Below are 19,484 nucleotides of genomic sequence, written 5' to 3' on the forward strand. Positions count from 1 at the left end.
TGTATAGTTGAGGGTTGGCCGTATGAGAGGGACTTGACGTCGGCCATTCAGCCATTTTGGAAGGTTTCTGATGAGTTGACAATTGAGGATGGTATTCTTTTGAGGAACGACAAATTAATTCCCCCGGAGGGGTTGAGGTGTTATCTATTGAAGAAAGCGCATGATGGTCATTTGGGGGCCACATTGACAAAAAGACGAGTGAGAGACAGCTTTTGGTGGCCTCGCATGGACAATGAAATCGATCAATTAGTAAGGAATTGTGTAGTGTATTCCAACTCTGACAAGTGTTTGAAACCTGTGACACCACCCCTGATGCCCATATTGTGTCCTGCTGGTCCTTGGCGTAAATTGGGGGTTGATATGGTAGGACCTTTTCACTCACTAAATTGTAAGTTGCGGTATGCGTATGTTATTGTTGACTATTTTTCAAAGTGGCCTTATGTCAAATTTGTTCAGGACCCGAATGCCAAGACTCTTGTGCTATTCCTGAGGGAAGTGTTCATGAGTGAAGGGTTTCCAGAGGAAGTCATTTCGGACAATGGAGTTCAATTTATGTCTGAAGAGTTTAAAACATTTTTGGAGCAAGGGCATGTTAAACATCTGAGATGTTCTCTTTATCAACCCCAAACGAATGGTTTGGTGGAGAGATTCAACCGTGTGTTGGGGGACTGTGTCAGGTGGGCGTTGAAGAATGGGTGTGATGTGCAGGCGTCGGTCCAAGCAATGCTTTGGTTTTATAGAACAACTCCTCATTCCACCACGGGGGTATCTCCTTTTGAAGCTTTGAAAGGAAGAAAGCCCAATACGCAAATCAAACCTGGGTGGATGTCCAAGTTTTTCAAAAATATGCAGGTTGGAGACCGTACTGACATCATCAAAACTAATGTGGATAACAAACAGTTTGCACAAAAGAGATACTTTGACAACAAGAAAGGGGCAAAAGAGTCACTTATTGCAGTAGGCGATTGGGTTGCAGTAAAATTGCCTACTTTTGTTAAAAAGGGCAATCCCAAATTTTCTGAACCGGTTAGGGTTGAACTGGTTTTGGGTAATGCTGTAAGGGTTCAGGGCAATAAGTGGTGGAACAAATCCAAGGTTGTCAAACTGAAAGGGAGATCGGATCCTCAGTTTGTACCCAAGGGTGATTTAGTAAGACAGTCTGACTCGAATGTAGGTGGGGCTGGTTTAGTGAAACAGTCTGATTTGTGTGACAGTACTGGTGAAGGTTTGGTTGTGCGCAGGAGTAACAGAGTAAGAAAATTGCCTTGGAAACTGTCTCAATGAGTTACCGTATGAGATGTGTCTTCAAAACTGTATTTATGAGACAACGGGTAATATCGATGTATTTTCTGGCAACGTTAATTTCTTAGGTGTTTATTTTTATTGTGGTTTGTAGCATTTGTAAATATTGGTATTTTTTTCTGTTGAGATGGGGTTGTATTGTTTATAAAAAAAACAAAAAAGAAAGAAAAAAAAACAAAAAAACAACTCAATGTTGTACTCGCGGTTTGCGAGCAGCGTTCTGGTGTTGCCTAGCGCGACACCAGAAGAGCGGAGCGAGCGCGGCCGTAATGATCAAACGGTTGCTGCTCGTGTGCCGCCACGGTACGCGTTTGGAGATCGGGGACACACTTTAAAACGAATAAAACTTACCGTGTTTCCTGCAACTTTGTTTTCCCTCGCTTACTTCACACTGACCAAGACATGGAGAGGAAAACAATCCCCATGAGCCCGCCCCACACTTCTGACGTCATTCCATCACCGCTCACGAGATGTACCAGAGTCCACTGTGCACACAGAGGGCTTTAAATATCAGCCCTCTGTAACAGAGATATGGCGAACGAGAGAGTGCAGGCAGTTCAGTTGGGTAAGGAGCAGCGTGATGCCCTTCATGAAATAAGTACGGCCTCCTGCCTTACGGGAATCTTTTAATGATTGTAGGTGATTTCTGATGGATACAGAGTGCTAACCGATGCCCTAATTTTTGTGTACCCTTCATAAATACGTGCCTATCTGACATTACTTTACCAATGCTCACAACAGTATGCCTATAGTGTGTGACTACAAACACATGCTACCCCTTCGCCCCGAGTGGTGAGGTGAGATTCCTAAGTAAGGTAAGTTCATTACCTTGAATGAGAAAGCATGAAGGTGTTTCACAAAAAAGCTGCCATCTCTGCCTGCAGTACATGGTATGCTAGCTGTTTTTCAAGGCATGCGACCAAAAAAAAAAAACACAAAGTGTGACACAAACAGCATTCACAAAAGGTTGTCTGCATGGTTTCAGCACAATTGCATTATCGTATGGATTTCAGTCTCTCTATAGCAAATGCCCAGTGTGAGACGTTTTGAGTGATGACCACCAACATCGTCACCATTATTGAATAAAGTTGGGAACAAATGTTTCTTTGCTTTCCAGTTTGCTATCATGTTATTGATAAATGATTGTTCCTTCTACTATAGGAATCAAGATCCCATAACCACTGAAAGCCGAGTAAATACTCAACTTTCGTCAGTGGCAGTTCCTCCGCTATGACGGAGTAGCAGCAACTCCTCCATCCCCCCTCCCCGCAAGCAGCAGAAGCCGCAAACCTTTTACAATGAAGGGATAATAAACCAAGTTTATTATCCCTTCGTTGTGAAAGAGGTGCGGCCATCTGGTGATGAGCAGTGAGGGGAGTGCACTGTGCACTCCTCTCAGTGCTCATGTATGTTTGACCGGCCATCTCGGGCCGGCCAAACACACATGCGCAGTGTGCTCTCCCTGGCCTGGCTCTGTGTTGCTAGGCTGGAGACAGCAGACACAGTCTCCAAGTCTGCTGGGAGCACCCTGGCTGGGCGCTCCCAGACAATCCTGATGCTGCTTTGAGCAGAGCCTCTGCCTGCACTGCAAGACGGAGGAGCGGCAGAGCGGAGGTAAGTTTATTTATTGTTTTTAAGTTTATTAAAATTACTTCCCCCCACACCGTCCCGCCCCCTGTAGCCCTGGCAAGCCGCGACTGCCTTTCATGCTAGCTAGCACTGCATGCTTTCTCAAATAGAGTGATTATGAATCTGGGGAAGTGTATGATTGACGTCCTGATGAAAGCCCTGAACCCAAGAGGCCTGAGTGTAGGACTGAAACATGTTGATGATTGATTAGGGACATAGGCACATAATAGCTTTATTCCTGACTGATGGTTTTAACCATACCCAAAGAACCACCAATAAAGGGAACCAAGGTTGGTTTCAGGTATTTTTATATAGTTTTAGGTGCCCTAGTCACAGAAACATTTAAAGTGCTCCCTGAAACATGATTAAGCCCATCCTTATTTTTAGGACCAGGATGAAATCCAATGATGAAGCATGCTACTACTAGAGTGGGTGAGGATCTAACATAAGAAAAAATATTTTTTCCTTTTCGGTGACATTGGACATGGTACTCAGTTGAGAAATTAAAGTCTTGTAGGCGGACGGGATCCCATTTGTTGTCAGTTTTGATTATAGCAGGGAGAGTATATCCCTTGGTCCGGTAATTCAAGGTTTCCACCTCCCTCCTAATGAACAGGGCTCCGGTGTGTTCCTTGCCTCAGAATTATTGGAACTGAGTATGTGGCCCACATTCTTACAAATAGAGCAACATCATAGTGTATTAAATACAACACAATAGGTTTATGTACAGCTTGTATTCTGAAATCATGTATTTGAAGGTTGTGTTATATGCAAAGGTTGAGAAAAAGGAGAATCAGTAAAGAAATCACCCAATTTGGTTGAGCAGGGAAGCCAAGGTGAATTAAGGTTTTTTGGAATCACTTTATGAAACACAGCCACTAAAAGGGTATCTATTTGTCAATCCTTTTAACTAAAATGTTAGTGCATTGCTTTAGCTCTTTGTACACAAAGGGCAGCAGGCAGAACGTGAAAGCTTGGCTCGCTGAGGGCTCGAGGTTCCAAGAAGACCTTGAGCTGAGCCGGTGCCAGGCTTGAGGCTTAAGCCTAGCTCGAGCTTTCAGTGGCTCACCCATCGTTACTTCTAATGCCTACCAATTACTCTAGGGAATTGGGAGCATTAATAGTGCAATAACCTGGGAAAAGCTTTCTTTTCCTGCAGTAGATTCTAGGAGCTGCCAATGGAACATCCGGAGTTCCAACAACACACAGTTCAAGTCCTCTTTCGCCTAGTGGGCCAACTAAAAAAGCAATCCGCACACATAACTTTGGTGTCCAAAGGCAGCAGCAAAAGATTGCATGTAGAGAACTATCTGTAAAGTGTGAGTACAAATTAGAATGTTGGAGGATGTGTAGGGCTAGGAGTAATACCACAGAGTCAAGAAATAGGAACACAATTAAAAAAATCAACTTCAAATCCTTAAGTTTCTTAAAGCTGAAAACTGCTTTTTTCGTATAATGGTTCCCAATTTCAGACACTAAACAGGCACCATTTTCCACCCCTCTACTCAGACAAGCTCAGATGAGCCCCAAGCAGTTGTCAGATCCACCCACACGAGTCTCATGCTGAAGAAAACACTGGCAGCAAAACATAAATAGTTCTCTTGTGAGCAGGCTGTGTTCCTGAGGTTGTAGAGGACTCTGGGCCTTCGTGTTCCTCCGACAGACCCCAAAAAATGCTGCATCCCTACAGGTGAGAAACACTGAAGGCTTAAGAGCAGTCCTCTTGTGGGCAGGACAGCTTTCTTTAAGGCGTGGAGTACACCATCCTTTGAGTCTTGACAGGTCAGTACAAACGTTAACTCTCCCGTGGGCCCCTTGCATTTTAGATGCTTTTATTGCACAAAATACAGTGGCATAAAAAACAATATTTCACTTGGACGTTTTGTAATATTTCACAGAAATGGCATCCTACTGACACCCTCTGCAGAGCTTCAGCATTGCCTATTATCTAATTAGTAGCCTCTATATAAAATGTATAGGAAAAACGAAACATTCAAGTTACATTTGGGATACACTTATTACTGGCCATTGTAGGAGTAGCTTCAAACATATCTGAGCTTAGCCGTGATACATGATTGTATGTGATCTCCTAGAAAAATGATTTCATGAATACCTTTACCGAGAAACTATTTTATCTATATGGTTTAATTGAAATTGTCAGGATGAATGACATTTATCGTTTCATAGAAACCATTTCATGGAATGTCTTTTTTTTAAATTGGCTTCTGCATACTTATTTTCTAAGGTGTAAATGAAATGGTTGCAGGACTTATTTTCAGAAACATTTTTGTAGAAGGTATTTAATTCAATCCTTTGCATCAGGGGACATTATTTCGTATTTACATATTTCACATTGTCAAATAATTACTCTGGAATCTGGATGCTTCTAATTTTCGGGTGATTCTATAGTGTGGTCCATGCTCATGCACTCCTAGGATTGCAGTGATGTTACAGAGCAAAAGAGCGTGAGCAATTGGCCTTTTCAGAAGCTCACCTGCACTGTACAGAGTTGAGTACACAAGAAAAACCACAAACCTGCAACATGCACAGTCCCCCTGTACACGGCACTGGCAGCACGTCTTGCATGCAAGCTCCTTGTGCTTTGAGTGACTTATGATACTATGTCAGTACTCCGAGCAGGAACTTGTAATGTTGAAACACTTTAGTGCAAGCTCTCTTTTGGAGGTAAGGGATCACGGCTACAGGAGAACACAACTTCAGGGAGGGGAGGCCCGCCCGTAGGAGGTATGTGTGAGGAGGAATTTTAAATGAACTGCGTGTTCAAATTCCCATGTCATGGGTGGAGTTATATGTATTTTATCTCTGCACGGGGGCCCACGGGAAGCTTTGAATTGCACGTTTGCACAAGCATTCAAGTTGTACAACACATTTTATATAAATTATCAACTCGGTTTGTCTCAACGTGCACAATATTGAAATGAGGCTACTTCTATATTGAAATGCTGGTCCAGAGTCTATGTTCGCATTTTAGGAAATTGTGGTGTGAAGATACTTTTCCCACAAAACAAGCGTTCTGTTATCTAAAAAATTAATTGGAAAAGTTTCTGCGTAAGGCTGCATGTAAGACTTAGAGTATACACGAGTTGTGCAAGCCAGGCTTTCCTGCAGAGTGTGCTTCATCGGGGTGGGAGAGGCATGGTGGTAGGATGTTTGGGTTTGTAGTGGTGGGTTGCCCTCACAGGCCGCTTTGATGTAGAATGTGTTGTGTTTACCTTTTTCTGTTGTTGTTTTCCGCGGACTGCACGCCCACTTCCCTTTATGCTGATCTGAAGCCCAGTGCCATCCGCTAGGGCTTGCAGGAGCATGCAGTTTAATTTTAGAGGAAGTATGCAGCACTGCGCCTCGCATTCAAATCATATTTTTTTCCCGGAAGGTAAACTATGTTTTCTAAATATTTAAACTGTTATTAGTGTGCTGTTGTTCAGTGTTGTGAAAGAGGCTCTTACTCTTTATTTAGTAGGAGGAGAACCAGGGCTGGAAGAAATTTAGATGCAACTACGTGTCTCAGTATATAACACAAAAGACAGACGCAGAACATATTACAGACACTGCACACAAGCTTCTTACACAGGAGTCTTTTTGTCCTTAAAAGTTACATTTTCAACTTTTATTTTACTTAATCTTAAAAGCCAATAGGAGTATTTGTCTGATTCTGCTGCAACATAGTCCCTCGCATTAAAGAAAAATAACAAAACTACATTGGTTATTCCCAAATGTTGTCATGCATGATAGTGTAAGCATCAGATACACAGAACCAGTTTGGGGTGGCTACCCTTTTCAAGTGCTTCGCTAGGTTTTTCTGCAGACATAAGCTTTGTGCAGAGTGATGCGCCTCACAGCATGGTAGCTTCCAGCCTGGAGCACTCCAACAGAGGCACAAAGAGATGTGAAATATCTGCACCAAGCTATGAACCACCACAAATACATTGATCAGGAAACAGACAAAAGGCTGGTCTCACCTAAAGGATCTTTCACACTCTGACCAAGATAGACTGCAGCCCCTTTCCCATCTATCAATTGGCAGTGCTGCTGAAGATTATTCAGGGGTTCCTCTCAGCAAAAGACTTATTCAAATTTCTCTAGGAGCTCTGTACCCTTTGCTCTTACTTTAGTGTCTAGGTTTCCTCCCTTCTACTTCAAGAATGCCAGCAATACACTTCCATTGTCTGGAAAAATGAGATAACCTCCATCTTGTGTATAAGCAAACGCCAGAGACTTGCAAAATAGAACCCACAGGCCTTCTATCATTCTGCTTCGCTTATACATACAATACATACACTATACTGGTTTATATATATACTCACATGCACAGCATACACTTGGGATGTTAGCTGTAAGTTCCATTTATATCAGTGGTTGCTCTGCTGTGCCACAGAAACAAACTAGAGTGGCAGTAGGTAATAAACAAGTGTAATAGACTGTGCTTTGACAAGACACTCTTAGCCAATGCCAAATAACTAATTTTCAGTTACTGAGCAAAATAAAATTAAACAAATAACTTTTATTACAGAATGGTGAGGGAAGATCATTAAATGAGACCTTTTCCTCTTTCTGTGCCAACTCCTCTTGTGCAGCATACAGACCCTGCAACAAAGTTGGCATGCTCCAGACTATGCTTAAAAGGGCTGTCCTAAGGTTGGCACAAAGTAGACTAATGTTCTTAATTTTTAAGTGATGTGTACACTAGAACTTGCATGTTTTAAGCTGCCTCCTTTGGATAGGGAGCACTGTGTATAGTGTTTTTTCTGCAGATTACAGCCCTAGATTCCTTTCCTCAGTTTACAGCCTTAGATTGCCTGCTGTTGGAGAAAGCCGTTTCCCGTTATGCTCCTAAACCCTGCTTGAAAAACTGAACTTGACTTACTTCTGCTGGATTCCTTTTGACTTGATTCCTCTTCTTTCTTTCTTACCTTCCATTCTCCCCATGCCTTCAATTTCTGAGTATAGCCTTCTCTGTCTCATGCGTATCTGCCTTATTGTCTCTTATTGTAATTCTGCAAAAGGCTGGCACCTTATTTCATAGGTTGTAACCTCTACTGCTTTAAAACCCTATTCCTGCAGTTTAACATTCCCTAATCTCTGCCAGTCTACCTCTCTCAGCAACCGTTCACCTGAAACCACATAACTCCCACTAACAATCACCCCTAACTGGTATAAATATAATCTAATCACAAACTAACTGGAGTAAATGCATGCATTTTGTTCTTGAAAGCACAAGACTAATCACAATAACCAACATTTAACCTCTGGATTAGCCACCAACCGTGGGTTCTGGAGTAGCGTACCACTCACCATAAAGAGCTTCAATGCTTTGTCAGGGGGAGTAAGTGCTAGATAAAAACAATTAGAATTAATTCGCTGAACCATCACCACCCCTAAACACCATCCATCTCTTCCTCCTAAAAATGCCTCTCCAAACATAAACTCCACCCAGCCCTGACCTCTAAATTCCACCGATCCCTGAACCCTAAAGGCCCTTTTTAACCGTAAACTCCACCCATCCCTAAACCTTAAAACCCCCTCACCACACCTAAACTCCACCCATCCCTGAACCCTTATAGCCCTTTCTACTCCTAAACTCCACTCATGTCTTAACCTAAACTCCCCCACTACCGCTAAACTCCATACATTTCTGAACCCTAAAAACCCCTTTCTATGCCTACACCACACTCTGATCACTGAAATTCCCGCTCCCCTTAAATTCCACTCATCCTTGAACCCTAAAACAAATACCTGAAAACCACCCCATTGAGATCCATAAAACCTCTCACAGTCCCTAAACTGTAGCATCCCTGAACCCTAAAAACCCTTTTTACTGTAAACACCACCTATCTCTGAACCTTTAAAACCTCAGAACACCCCAAACTCCACCCATTCCCAAACATTAAAAACCCTTCACCACCTCAAAACTCTACCTATCACTGAAGTGTAAAAACACTCACCAGCCCTAACCTCCACCCACCCATAAATTCTAAAAAACCTCAAGGCCCCTAGACACCACTCACCGCTGAACCCCAAGACACCCTCACTGCCCCTAAGCACTCATCTGTGCACCCTACAAATCCCTCCACCCTAAACTCAACCCATGCCTGGTCCCTAGAAAAACACATCACCACCCCTAAACACCACTCATCCCTGAACCCAACTCACTACCCATAACTCTTACCCAAGGGTGTGTTTTTTTTTATTTATTCACATATATCAGTGGGACATTGTTTAATTAGAAGTTTATTTGTGAAAGCAAGGTATCGCTTGAATATTGTAAATTAAATCAGGCCTCATTATTAGCTCTGTCTTGCTGGCATTAAGTTCATCAGTCTCTGAGCATAACCACTGCCTATTGTTTAATCACCATCTGTTAATGAAAGCTTAGTATTCCAATGACCTTGATGTTTATAGCCAGAATATGTACTTTTAGAAAGCAAAGCCTCTTTCATTTAAAAACTTACATTTCTAGCTATATCATGAAATACTTTCCTCTTCTTTTCACTAAAATATTAAAACAGAAAAGGCAATGTTTCACTTACATTCTTCAATAAATCTTTCCCTATTTAAACAAAAAACATTGTTTTCATCCTAATTCCTCCAAAAATAAACATATGTTATTAAAAAAACTATAAAGGGTTAATTGGGTAATGTTTGTTTACTATCTAGGATTGCCATATGGGGGTTCTGGTGAAAGTTACAAACCACTTGACCTTTAGCCTTATGGTTTAAAATGTCACCAGAACTCCTCACTGGCAACATAAGACTACAGGGCTATATTTCTCTCTCTCTCTCTTGCTGCTTTCTCATCCCCCTTTGTTTTGCTTGCTCTTTCTTTTCCTATACACACACATAACATATTTTGGTGCACATGTTCCACTAAATACAGTGCTGTAAAAACTGTACGTGACAGGGAATCGTGAATGGAAAATATTTCATGGTTCTCTGCGAAATACGGATGTCATCATCATAGCGATAGCCGACAAAGCACTCTGCAGAGCTTGATCATTGTCAGGGTCACTGTGATTATGCAGCAAGAGAACACTGAATTATGGGGCATGGTTATCTAAACTATGTGGCATCAAAAGGCAAATTATGCTCACATTGTCGAGTATTGTTTTGATCCATTGGAGCAAGAAACAAAAATTGTCGAACCTTTTTCAGGAGTCTCTGGGCATTCAGGTGTGATTGGTCTATGCTTGTGACAATCAGAGTTTTTTACCACTGGAGTCCTGGGGCGTAAACATACTATTGGGGCCCAAAGTAGGCACTAAGTACACCCCTTTAGCGCTTGACCCTCAGGCTAATCAAATTAAGGAATCCAAGGTTTACTCGAAAAGGAAGTGTGGGGTTAGAGACTCAGCACTAAATAAAACATCTTGTAATAAATTTACTGTCCAGTAGACACTTCAGTTTGGAAAATAAACGCATTTTATTAGCTATACATATTCCAAATACTGCACATAATCACCAGAATGCATCATAAGTGATATGCCAATTGTATTTTAGTCATCACAGTAATGTGTGGATCAGCCTTAAGTGCTCCCTATGGAGGGGTGGTCTTGGATAATGTTTTTTGGACTGTGGCCCTCCAGGCGGAATCTCAGGGCAGTGGGTGTGGGAGGCTCCTATGAATTGGTTTGCCTTTTTGTGGTGATCGTATTATCTTAATGTGGTGATCGTATTATCTTGTATTTCCTCATTTCTCTACTAGAGACATGGAATATTGTGACATTACCATGATGTCATGGTGTTATATGTTCCTGTGAAGACGGTTGTTTTCTCTGTGCCCCTTCTGTAAGAAGACATGTTTTTCCTCGGCTTCGTACGTCAATAAATGAAGAAAATACCACTTGAAGTTTCACGTGTGGCTCACTTCACTTTTTCCCCTACGAGGATCACACTGACATAGTATCTCCCTGTGCTTGAATGTGGTTCAAGAAGACTGGGCCTGTAGTTTGTTCTGTGTGATTAGTTTTGCTGCTCCAAGTGTTGTGTACCACGCACAGCTACTGAGCTTGCCTCATTCTTCTTGCAGTTGGGTGAATCCTGCTCTCCTGGTTCTTCCTTAGGCCCAAACAACAACTACCTACCGAAAAAAAGCTAGACGTCAATGCCAGTTGCAATTGTGGGTCAAGTGGCATCTAATGTCCTCATCTGTGAACAAAGGTCTATGTTATTTTGTGGCACAGCTGCTGACTGTGATTGTAAGATAACAAGTGCTTCTGGCTTCTAGGCATTAGCTTAAAAAAATTGCTTCACCCACCAAACACTTCATGATTCTTGTAGAAAGTCCCTGGATCTTGGCAATTCCAAAGGACAGGTAACACTGTGGTTACCCTCGATCACCTGGATCTTATAGTCATAAGTGGTGTATGTCCTCCCCAGCTTGCATCAGTTATAACAGTTCACCGCTTCCTCATTTCCTTTTTTGATCTCTTGCAAGGTCTCCTCCAGTGCCCATCCTCAGAAATAAGATGGCTCCTTCCTTTAAGTCAGGCTCCAAAGCAGCTTTTCTGAACAGACTTTCCAAACATTTCCAAGTTCTGGTCCCAAAACTGCAAAGGGGAAGTTGGTGGTTCAGTTGCCACTAGACCCCAGATTCTTGACGCACTGTCTGGAAGCTTCTGCCCAATCTTTATGCTGAAGTTTGTAGATAATAGTTGTGTAAACCAATTGAGACCGATTCTGGACATGTCACCACATTTTCTTATTCCCTGCAGGCTAGTCCAGCCAAGGACTTTGTTCCAAAGTGTGAGCAAGAAAGTCAGGTGGAGCTAGTAGTCTCCAGTTGGGAGAGACCCAAAAGAATAGTACTACAGAAAGAGAGGCTGTCCTTCTGAACCTGCTAACCTGTCTGGGTAGCCCTTTGAGTGACCAATGTGATAGGAGAGGTCAGGGAAAGCTCCATAAGCTTCAAATGGTCCCTCTGTCTTCTCTTCCATGCACCCTGAAGTATTCTTCTGTTGTTGAGATCAGCGATTCACATTTGTTGATGGATTTCTCTCCAGTGCTCCATCTTAGGTACCACTTGGATGCACCAAATACAAAATGTATTCCAATGTGGCTATGAGCACCTGTGTCCCACATTCTTCACACACAAATCCTCTACCCACTCACATTGATATGCACAGGCAACATCCATGTCCCACATGAATGGATGAAGGCCCCACTTGCAGGGGACTGATAGACGACTTTAAATAGGTGGGAGAGACCATTAGGTAACTTTACCTGCAGGGACAGGTAAAATGGCCTGCATTGCCACCAGGAAACTACTTATCTGCCACAACAATAACATGGCTAGTTGACAGAATTGTTTCCAATTCTACATTCTTATCATATAAAGAAGCATTTTTTGCTTCTTGTCACTGCAGACAACCAAGCCTTGTAGTCCAGTAATCAAAGCTCCTCACCTGCATAAAAAATGGTTTCTATGAGAATCACCCAAAATATACAATAATAAAAAAAAAAGAGTTTGTCTCTGTAAACACCTATGTCCTTCAAGGTTACTCACTGTGGTTTGGTTGCCTACGGCAAGGTGGTTACAGTGCTTGGCCCATTCAGCTGTGTGCACCAGGTGTTGGTTGAAGTGCCTTAGAGAAGATCATGCCCTATTCCCGACACCTTCTGCACATGGCCTTTGGCTGTGTGCAATAGGGGTATGGTTGCCTACTGAGGGTTGGTCGCAGAGCAAACCCAAAGGCAGTTTGGGGCTCTGCAGCTTACCGTTGAAAGTGGTATTTACTCAAATACCCCACAAATTTACAGTGAAAGAATAAAGCCTAAAGTTAATTTATAGTTAGCTCTTGGTTTAACTCCTCCAAGTATAAACAAACTCAAAAATTCACTTACAATACAAAGTACTTGGTTAGGAATTAAAACCAGAAATTACTGAAATCTTCAAGTTATGGGTAGCTCCACATCCCTATAACTTGCTCAACAGTCACGTAAACTATAACTTGAACACCAAATGCAATGCACTTGCACAATGCAAACAACATACTTAATCCAATAAATAACACTGTAATAATAAATCTAACTCCTACCCACAATTACCTCTCTCTCTTGATCATTAATCTTTGCCCAACACATTTTTATAATACAAGTATCTCAAAAACTGCTGAATGGATATTCATCAAACCAACCACAGGCACGTGTTTGAGGACAATGTAGTTTCATACCAAATTTGGGGCCAGATGTAGCAATATTGCAAATTGCGACTTGCAATTTGCGAGTCCATCCGACTCGCAAATTGCAAGTCGCAATTTGCAATGCAGTACGGTGTCTCAGACACCGACTGCGACTCGCTATGGGGTCGCAATGACCCACCTCATGAATATTCATGAGGTGGGTCGCAAATTGCGGCCCCATAGCGAATATAGGCACTCGCAAACATGGAGGCCTGCTGTAGTCAGCAGACCTCCATGTTCGTGACTGCTTTCAATAAAGCAGTTTTTTTTTTTTTAAGTGTAGCCCGTTTTCCTTAAAGGAAAATGAGCTGCACTTAAAAAAAAAAACGAAACCTTTAGTTTCGGTATTTTTTCAGGGCAGGGAGTGGTCCCTGGGACCACTCCCTGCCCTGAAAAAATATTTTGGGGTCCATTCACAAAGTGGAAGGGGTCCCATGGGGACCCCTTCCAATTTGCGAGTGGGTTACCATCCACTTGAAGTGGATGGTAACTGCGATACGATTTGCGACCGCGTACGCGGTCGCAAATGGTATTGCATACCACTCAGACTCGCAAATAGGAAGGGAACACCCCTTCCTATTTGCGAGTCGGAAATGCATTTTGCGAGTCGGTTCCGACTCGCAAAATGCATTTCTGCATAGGAAACTCCGGTTTGCGACTCGCAAACGGCAAATTTTGCCGTTTGCGAGTCGCAAACTGTTTCCTACATCTGGCCCTTAGTGTTCAGAGGTTCTTGTTATAGCGATGAGCCACATTTCCTGTGGGAGTTAAATGGAAAATTGAATTCCCAAGTGCCCCCCTTTTGATGGATATATCTGCATGAAATTTGACCAGTTAGGAGTTATGCTATTTGTTCAGACCATTTTGTGCAGGTTCTTTAAAAGGCAACAAAGTTGTAAGCACATCAGATCACAGCTTTTCAATGCAAAGTGAGATTTAACTATAATACAGAGCCGCTATCACCAACTTTGCATACTCAGAAGGAAATACTATTTTTGAATTCTGAATGAGCTTCACCCAATCTGCACCAAACTTTGAGACAACAAGATATAGGGCCTCATTATGGCCCTGGTGGCCGGCGGTATACTGGCGGTAACACCGCCAACAGGCTGGCGGTGTATCAGCAGTGAATTATGACCGTGGCGCATTAGCCAAGGCCATTCCAGTGGCCCCTCCAACTGACCACCAGGCTACCGCCAGGCGGTCATAATCCCCAGGGCAGCAGTGCTTGCATGAGTTCTGAAACCGCCAGCCTCTCCATGGCGGTAAACACCGCCATGGAAAGGCTGGCGGTAAGGGGGACTCGGGGAGCCCTTGAGGGACCCTGCACTGCGTATGGGCATCGCGCATTTCACTGCCCGTATATGCATCCACTGCACAGCAACATTGCAGCCGGCTCTATTATGAGCCGGCTGCAATGTTGATGTGACTTATCCGGTGGGCCAGCAGAAAAGTCATAATAGGGGGCCAGCCATACCGCCAGGAGTGGCGGTATGTTGGCTCCCGCAGCTTTAGCGGTCTTTTTTAAAGACTGCCGAAGTCGTAATGAGGGCCATAGTGTGATATCTCACATCTACCCTAATGTGGTGCAGATTGGTAAAACTGCCTGACACCCACTATTGCACCCTGTTCCAGCAGAACGGGTGGAGGCTCATTGGCTACTCATCTTTTATTATTTATTTTTTAATATGCCCCAGTGTCTTTGGGCAAGGTGAGGGGCTAATTACTCCACATTGGGATGGCAAGGGGGAGACTACCATATTTCCCCCTAGCTCTCAGACAAGGCAAATGAGGAACAAGGGTATTTCTGCCCCCAACATTGAGCAAGGAAGGGGGTTGTTATCCACCCCAATTCCCCTTAGGTAGTGTGAGGGTTGGAGCATTGTGGCACACTAACACTGCCATTGGAAAAGGTGGTGATAAATATATTTCTGGAATAACCCTCTCCGTAGGTGTCTTATAGTAAACCAGTTGCACCTTTTTTACTGTGGCAAGTGGTTCTATTTTAAGGTCAGAAACCTCAGAAGCAATTTTAAAATAAGGAATGGCACAGCCAGTACGTATGGCCCTAGAGGGGCTTTCGGAACAAGTGCGGCTGGCCAGGGTGCCATCTAGGAGCTGCAGGACAGCAAAGGGTACACAGACTATAAGGGCATGACAGGCTTGCCCAAGGGTGGTGGGGGCACAGAGAGATTGCAGGGGTGGGAGGGCACATAGAGAGGAGGTGAAGGACAAACTGGAGCAGGGGCACATACAGCGACTGTATGTGCAAGGTATGCAGAGGGCCAGCAGACAGGTAGAGGGACTTACAGAAGGCCAGCAAATGAGGGGCAAAGTGGTACAAGCTGCAGTGGTGGTGGGGGCATGCATAAAATAGGGGCTTCATGCTGTCGGGAGCAAAAAGAAGAGATGCAGGGGAGACAGATGACACAAAGAGAGACTGCAGAGGCAGGGTGTATTAGCACATTGAGGCTACATAGGGAGCATGGTGGCACAAGGGCTGTAGGGGTAGGGCAAGCCATCACACAGGGCCGGTGGGTTACATAAAAGGGAAGCATAAGTCATACAGAAGGGCTGAACAAGGGGTGGAGATACATTCTCGGGCTGCCAGTATGAAGCAGGGCAACACAGATGTGTTTCAGGAACGCATAATGACCCACAAATGGGCAGTAGGGGAGAGGCATAGTGGCGCACAGGAGCTGCAGCAGGGAAGAATTCATTCATAGAGGGTGCATGTAGATGGGGCAAAAAGATGGAATGAATAGCGGACGGGAGTCATACAGGTGGACTATAGGGGTAGTACAAAGTGTTACGTACAGACTGCATAGGGGTATGCGAGTTGTAGGGGCAGAGCTGGCTTGCACAGAGGGGTGGGGAGCGGTGGATACTCAGAATGGCTGCAGGAGGAGCGGGACACATTGAGGGGTTGCAGGTGCAAGGCGGGACTGCACATCTGGGCTGATGTAGGGAAAAGAGACACACTGGATTAGCAAGTGTGCGGAAGGGCTGCACACAGTAGCTGCAGTGGGTAAGGTGGCACACACAGGAGCATACAGGTGGCTTCCACAGTAAGAGCAGAGTGGAACATAGTTCCTGCACAGGGTATTTCCACGCAGACCGATTAAAAGGAGCCAAGAGTACCTAAAAGCAGGAAGGATGCATGGATAAAGGTGGTAGGGTGGGACATAAAGGTGCTCCATGGTGTGAGGTGGTACACATAGGTTACTGGCAAACCAGGATCCCAAAGAGCAGCTGCCGAGCACACAGGGAAAGCAGGGACACGGCATGGTGGAGCACAGGATGCAGGAGGCGTCATAGGCCAGCAGAGACACTATCGTACAAGCACACAACCAACACTATACCCTCTATTTATGCCAAAACAGTATCATGACCTCACCTACCTACTATCCTCCATCTACATACCAAATATAATCAACAGCTCTCTCAATCACATCTCATTTCAATCATCTACTGCCTTTACGGGTAGGCAGAACATCAATTACTCCAAACCAATGGGTGCATTCCCATGCAAATGGAGGATATCCTTCATTAAACCTCTACTGAAGAAAATATGGACTTGGCCAGGCTACCCCAGCAAGCTACAGACCAGTAGTGAGTAGGTCTTTCTTAGGTGAATTTATCAAAAAGCTGCCCTTCATCCAAAGTTTATCCTTGTTGACCAATACAGCATACTATCAGACAGAATTGTTTTAGACCCACAAGACGCAATGACTCATCAGCATTCTTTATCTGGGATGTCTTCAGGAAACCCTTCAACCATGCACATCATTTAGGGGTCTTCAGGAATTGCAGCTGCGACCCCAGGCTTGCCCTTTGCTTCCCCTGGCACTGCTTTTATGACACCTGGCCTCAGAGGTGGCAAATTCCATGCCAGGAACACAGTTGAAACTCCTCCTTATGGACGTTAGTTGGGGCTCCACTCTGTTTTTTGACAATTCTTTATTACACTAATAGTGAATAATAATATGTTTTTTACTATTAGAGCTATATAAATTGAGTACAATTTGCTGGAATATGCCTTTCCGGGTCAGCTGAGGTAAGTAAAAAATGCTTTTAAATGTATGTTGTGTGCGCGCTTGCCAGTGAGAGTGTGTCTATGTGAGAGAGTATGTAAGTGTGAATTTGTGTGGATGAATAAGTATGAGTGTGTGTGTGTGTGTGTGTGAAAGTGGAGGTCAAAGGGCATGTGATGTCACTTCTGCTACTTCTGGCATTTTGGTGAATTGACGTCCATGCTTTCAACAGTGTAGCAGCTTTATTCTCACTTGACCAGGTGTCAGCATTTAACTGGTATAGACCACAGTGTCTTGAAATAGATACCTTAAGTATGAATTTCAAACTGTCTCAGTACTAACATTCAGGTCTCCAACCTACTACATCAAAGTAAAAGTCCCACTGGATCAACAGTTGCACCCTTATTTTTTTTAATGTTTAGCTAATCAATCCCACGGAGAGCACTCTAGAGGGTGAAAAACAAGCATGAAGTCTAGTGTTAAGAGAGTCTGCCTGATTGTGGGTGGTTAATTCCTGGTAATTTATTTTTTAAAGAGGTGAGTCTTCAACTCTGCCCTAAATTGGAATAGCCTTAGGGCAGTTCTAATAAATATGGGTACACTGTTTATGAACCTGGGAAAAATATAAAAATATTACTGTATATATAATACATAGAATTCTGTAAACCCTGTATAAATGTATGTCTCTAATTCTATAAACCGCCACTAGAACACGTTCAACCGCGATCATAAAGAAAAGATGTAAAAACTCAGCTATTATAAGTTATTACAGCCCGAGTTCTGACATCACAGCGCCTGCTGCAAGAGCCAGCAGCCAGGTGAAATGCAGGTCAGGTCATGGAGCATAATTGAAGTAGCAGTTTAAAGCAAACAAAACAATACATTGCTTTCCCTTTTTCAGCTCTATTTTAATAGCTTACAAGACAACCAGAGATAATATGTTTATTTTCTGCAATCCTTAAACAGAGAAAAGCTAGAGTCTTTCTGCATGTTTCTACACATTCCGAGCTACTGCAGTTTTTTTCTCTGACCTGTATCAAACTGTTTCTAATATCTGTTTACCACAAATATCTCACAGGTGTTTAATTTTTCATTAGAGGTTTATTTTTATTCTTCATGTATGCAAACATGCTCACTCTTTCATATGAGAGAGCTATGCACCAGAGTTTTAAGTGATTTGAGGGAAAGATGATGGTGTTTTTTTTTCAAGTTTTGCCTCAATGGGTGGGAACTTTGCCCCCAACAATGGCCCCGCCCACCAAGCCCCCCTGATGTGACCATACATTTTTTTTCAGGGCTCAGTGACTGAGTCCCTGAGAACTGTAATGGCTCCCAAAATACACTGGTCACAGGTCTGCGGTTGCTTGTGTTCCCATCTGGAGGGGACCTGGTGTGACAGTACAGGCTGGACTGTTCCTTTTAGGTCAGGACCAAGACTGATTTGCAAAAGTCAGGTCACTGTATAGAATGGCACAACTGGCAAAAAATGGTGGTCTGACAGGTGGCCCAGGGCAATCACCAAATCCTGAGATTAATGCAAATATTCCTTCCATCATCTTGTTGCTTTTACAATATATTCTCCATGTTGTGGAGAGCCAGTCAGGATCTGCTCATCCTTTTTAAATTGGGCAATCAGAGCATATTCAGAGACCAAAGGTCCTGAAAGCTCTAACTTTTTACCAGCGTTAACTCTTTCATGCCTACCGTGAGCAACAATGGCAACTGCTGTGTATTGGTGCAAGGGCTGTGCCCCAACTTTAATGGCAAGAGAAAGGAGAGAAGTGAGACCAATGAGCAATCAGCAGCAGAAGAGCTAGCTGCTTATACTGTTAGGCACAACATTGTGTGTTTTTTCAGTTGGGGTACAACTACGCATGTACCGCGAGGGTCTTTAGCTCCTTTATCCACAATCTAGTGCAGCATGGAGTGGCTTTGATATGGTCTGCCTTTGGGTGCTGACTGGGGTAACCCAGGACATGGTCAGAACAGCACCATATATCAGAAAGAGTTGGTGGGCAGATGGGCCCACAGAGTGAATATGGTGAGTGGAATTTGTAGGCAGGATGTCGGAACACAGCTACACCAAACTTTACGTTTCCCTCACTTTTGGTATACTGGAGGGGCCGGGAAGTAGTCACTGCTATCTGGGGTTCCTGGATTGTTTCTGTGCATGTGTAGCAGTATCCTTGGAGCTTCTGACTTGTGGAGAGTCACTAACTTGTACTGCGATGTTATACCAGGGGTTTCTGGTTGTCAGAGTATGCACCCTGTACCAGCAGTAACCACAACTCTATTCAGAGTAAGGTAGGTATGCACTTAGAGA

This window comes from Pleurodeles waltl, chromosome 5 (genome assembly GCF_031143425.1).
Source record: "Pleurodeles waltl isolate 20211129_DDA chromosome 5, aPleWal1.hap1.20221129, whole genome shotgun sequence".
NCBI lineage: Eukaryota > Metazoa > Chordata > Amphibia > Caudata > Salamandridae > Pleurodeles > Pleurodeles waltl.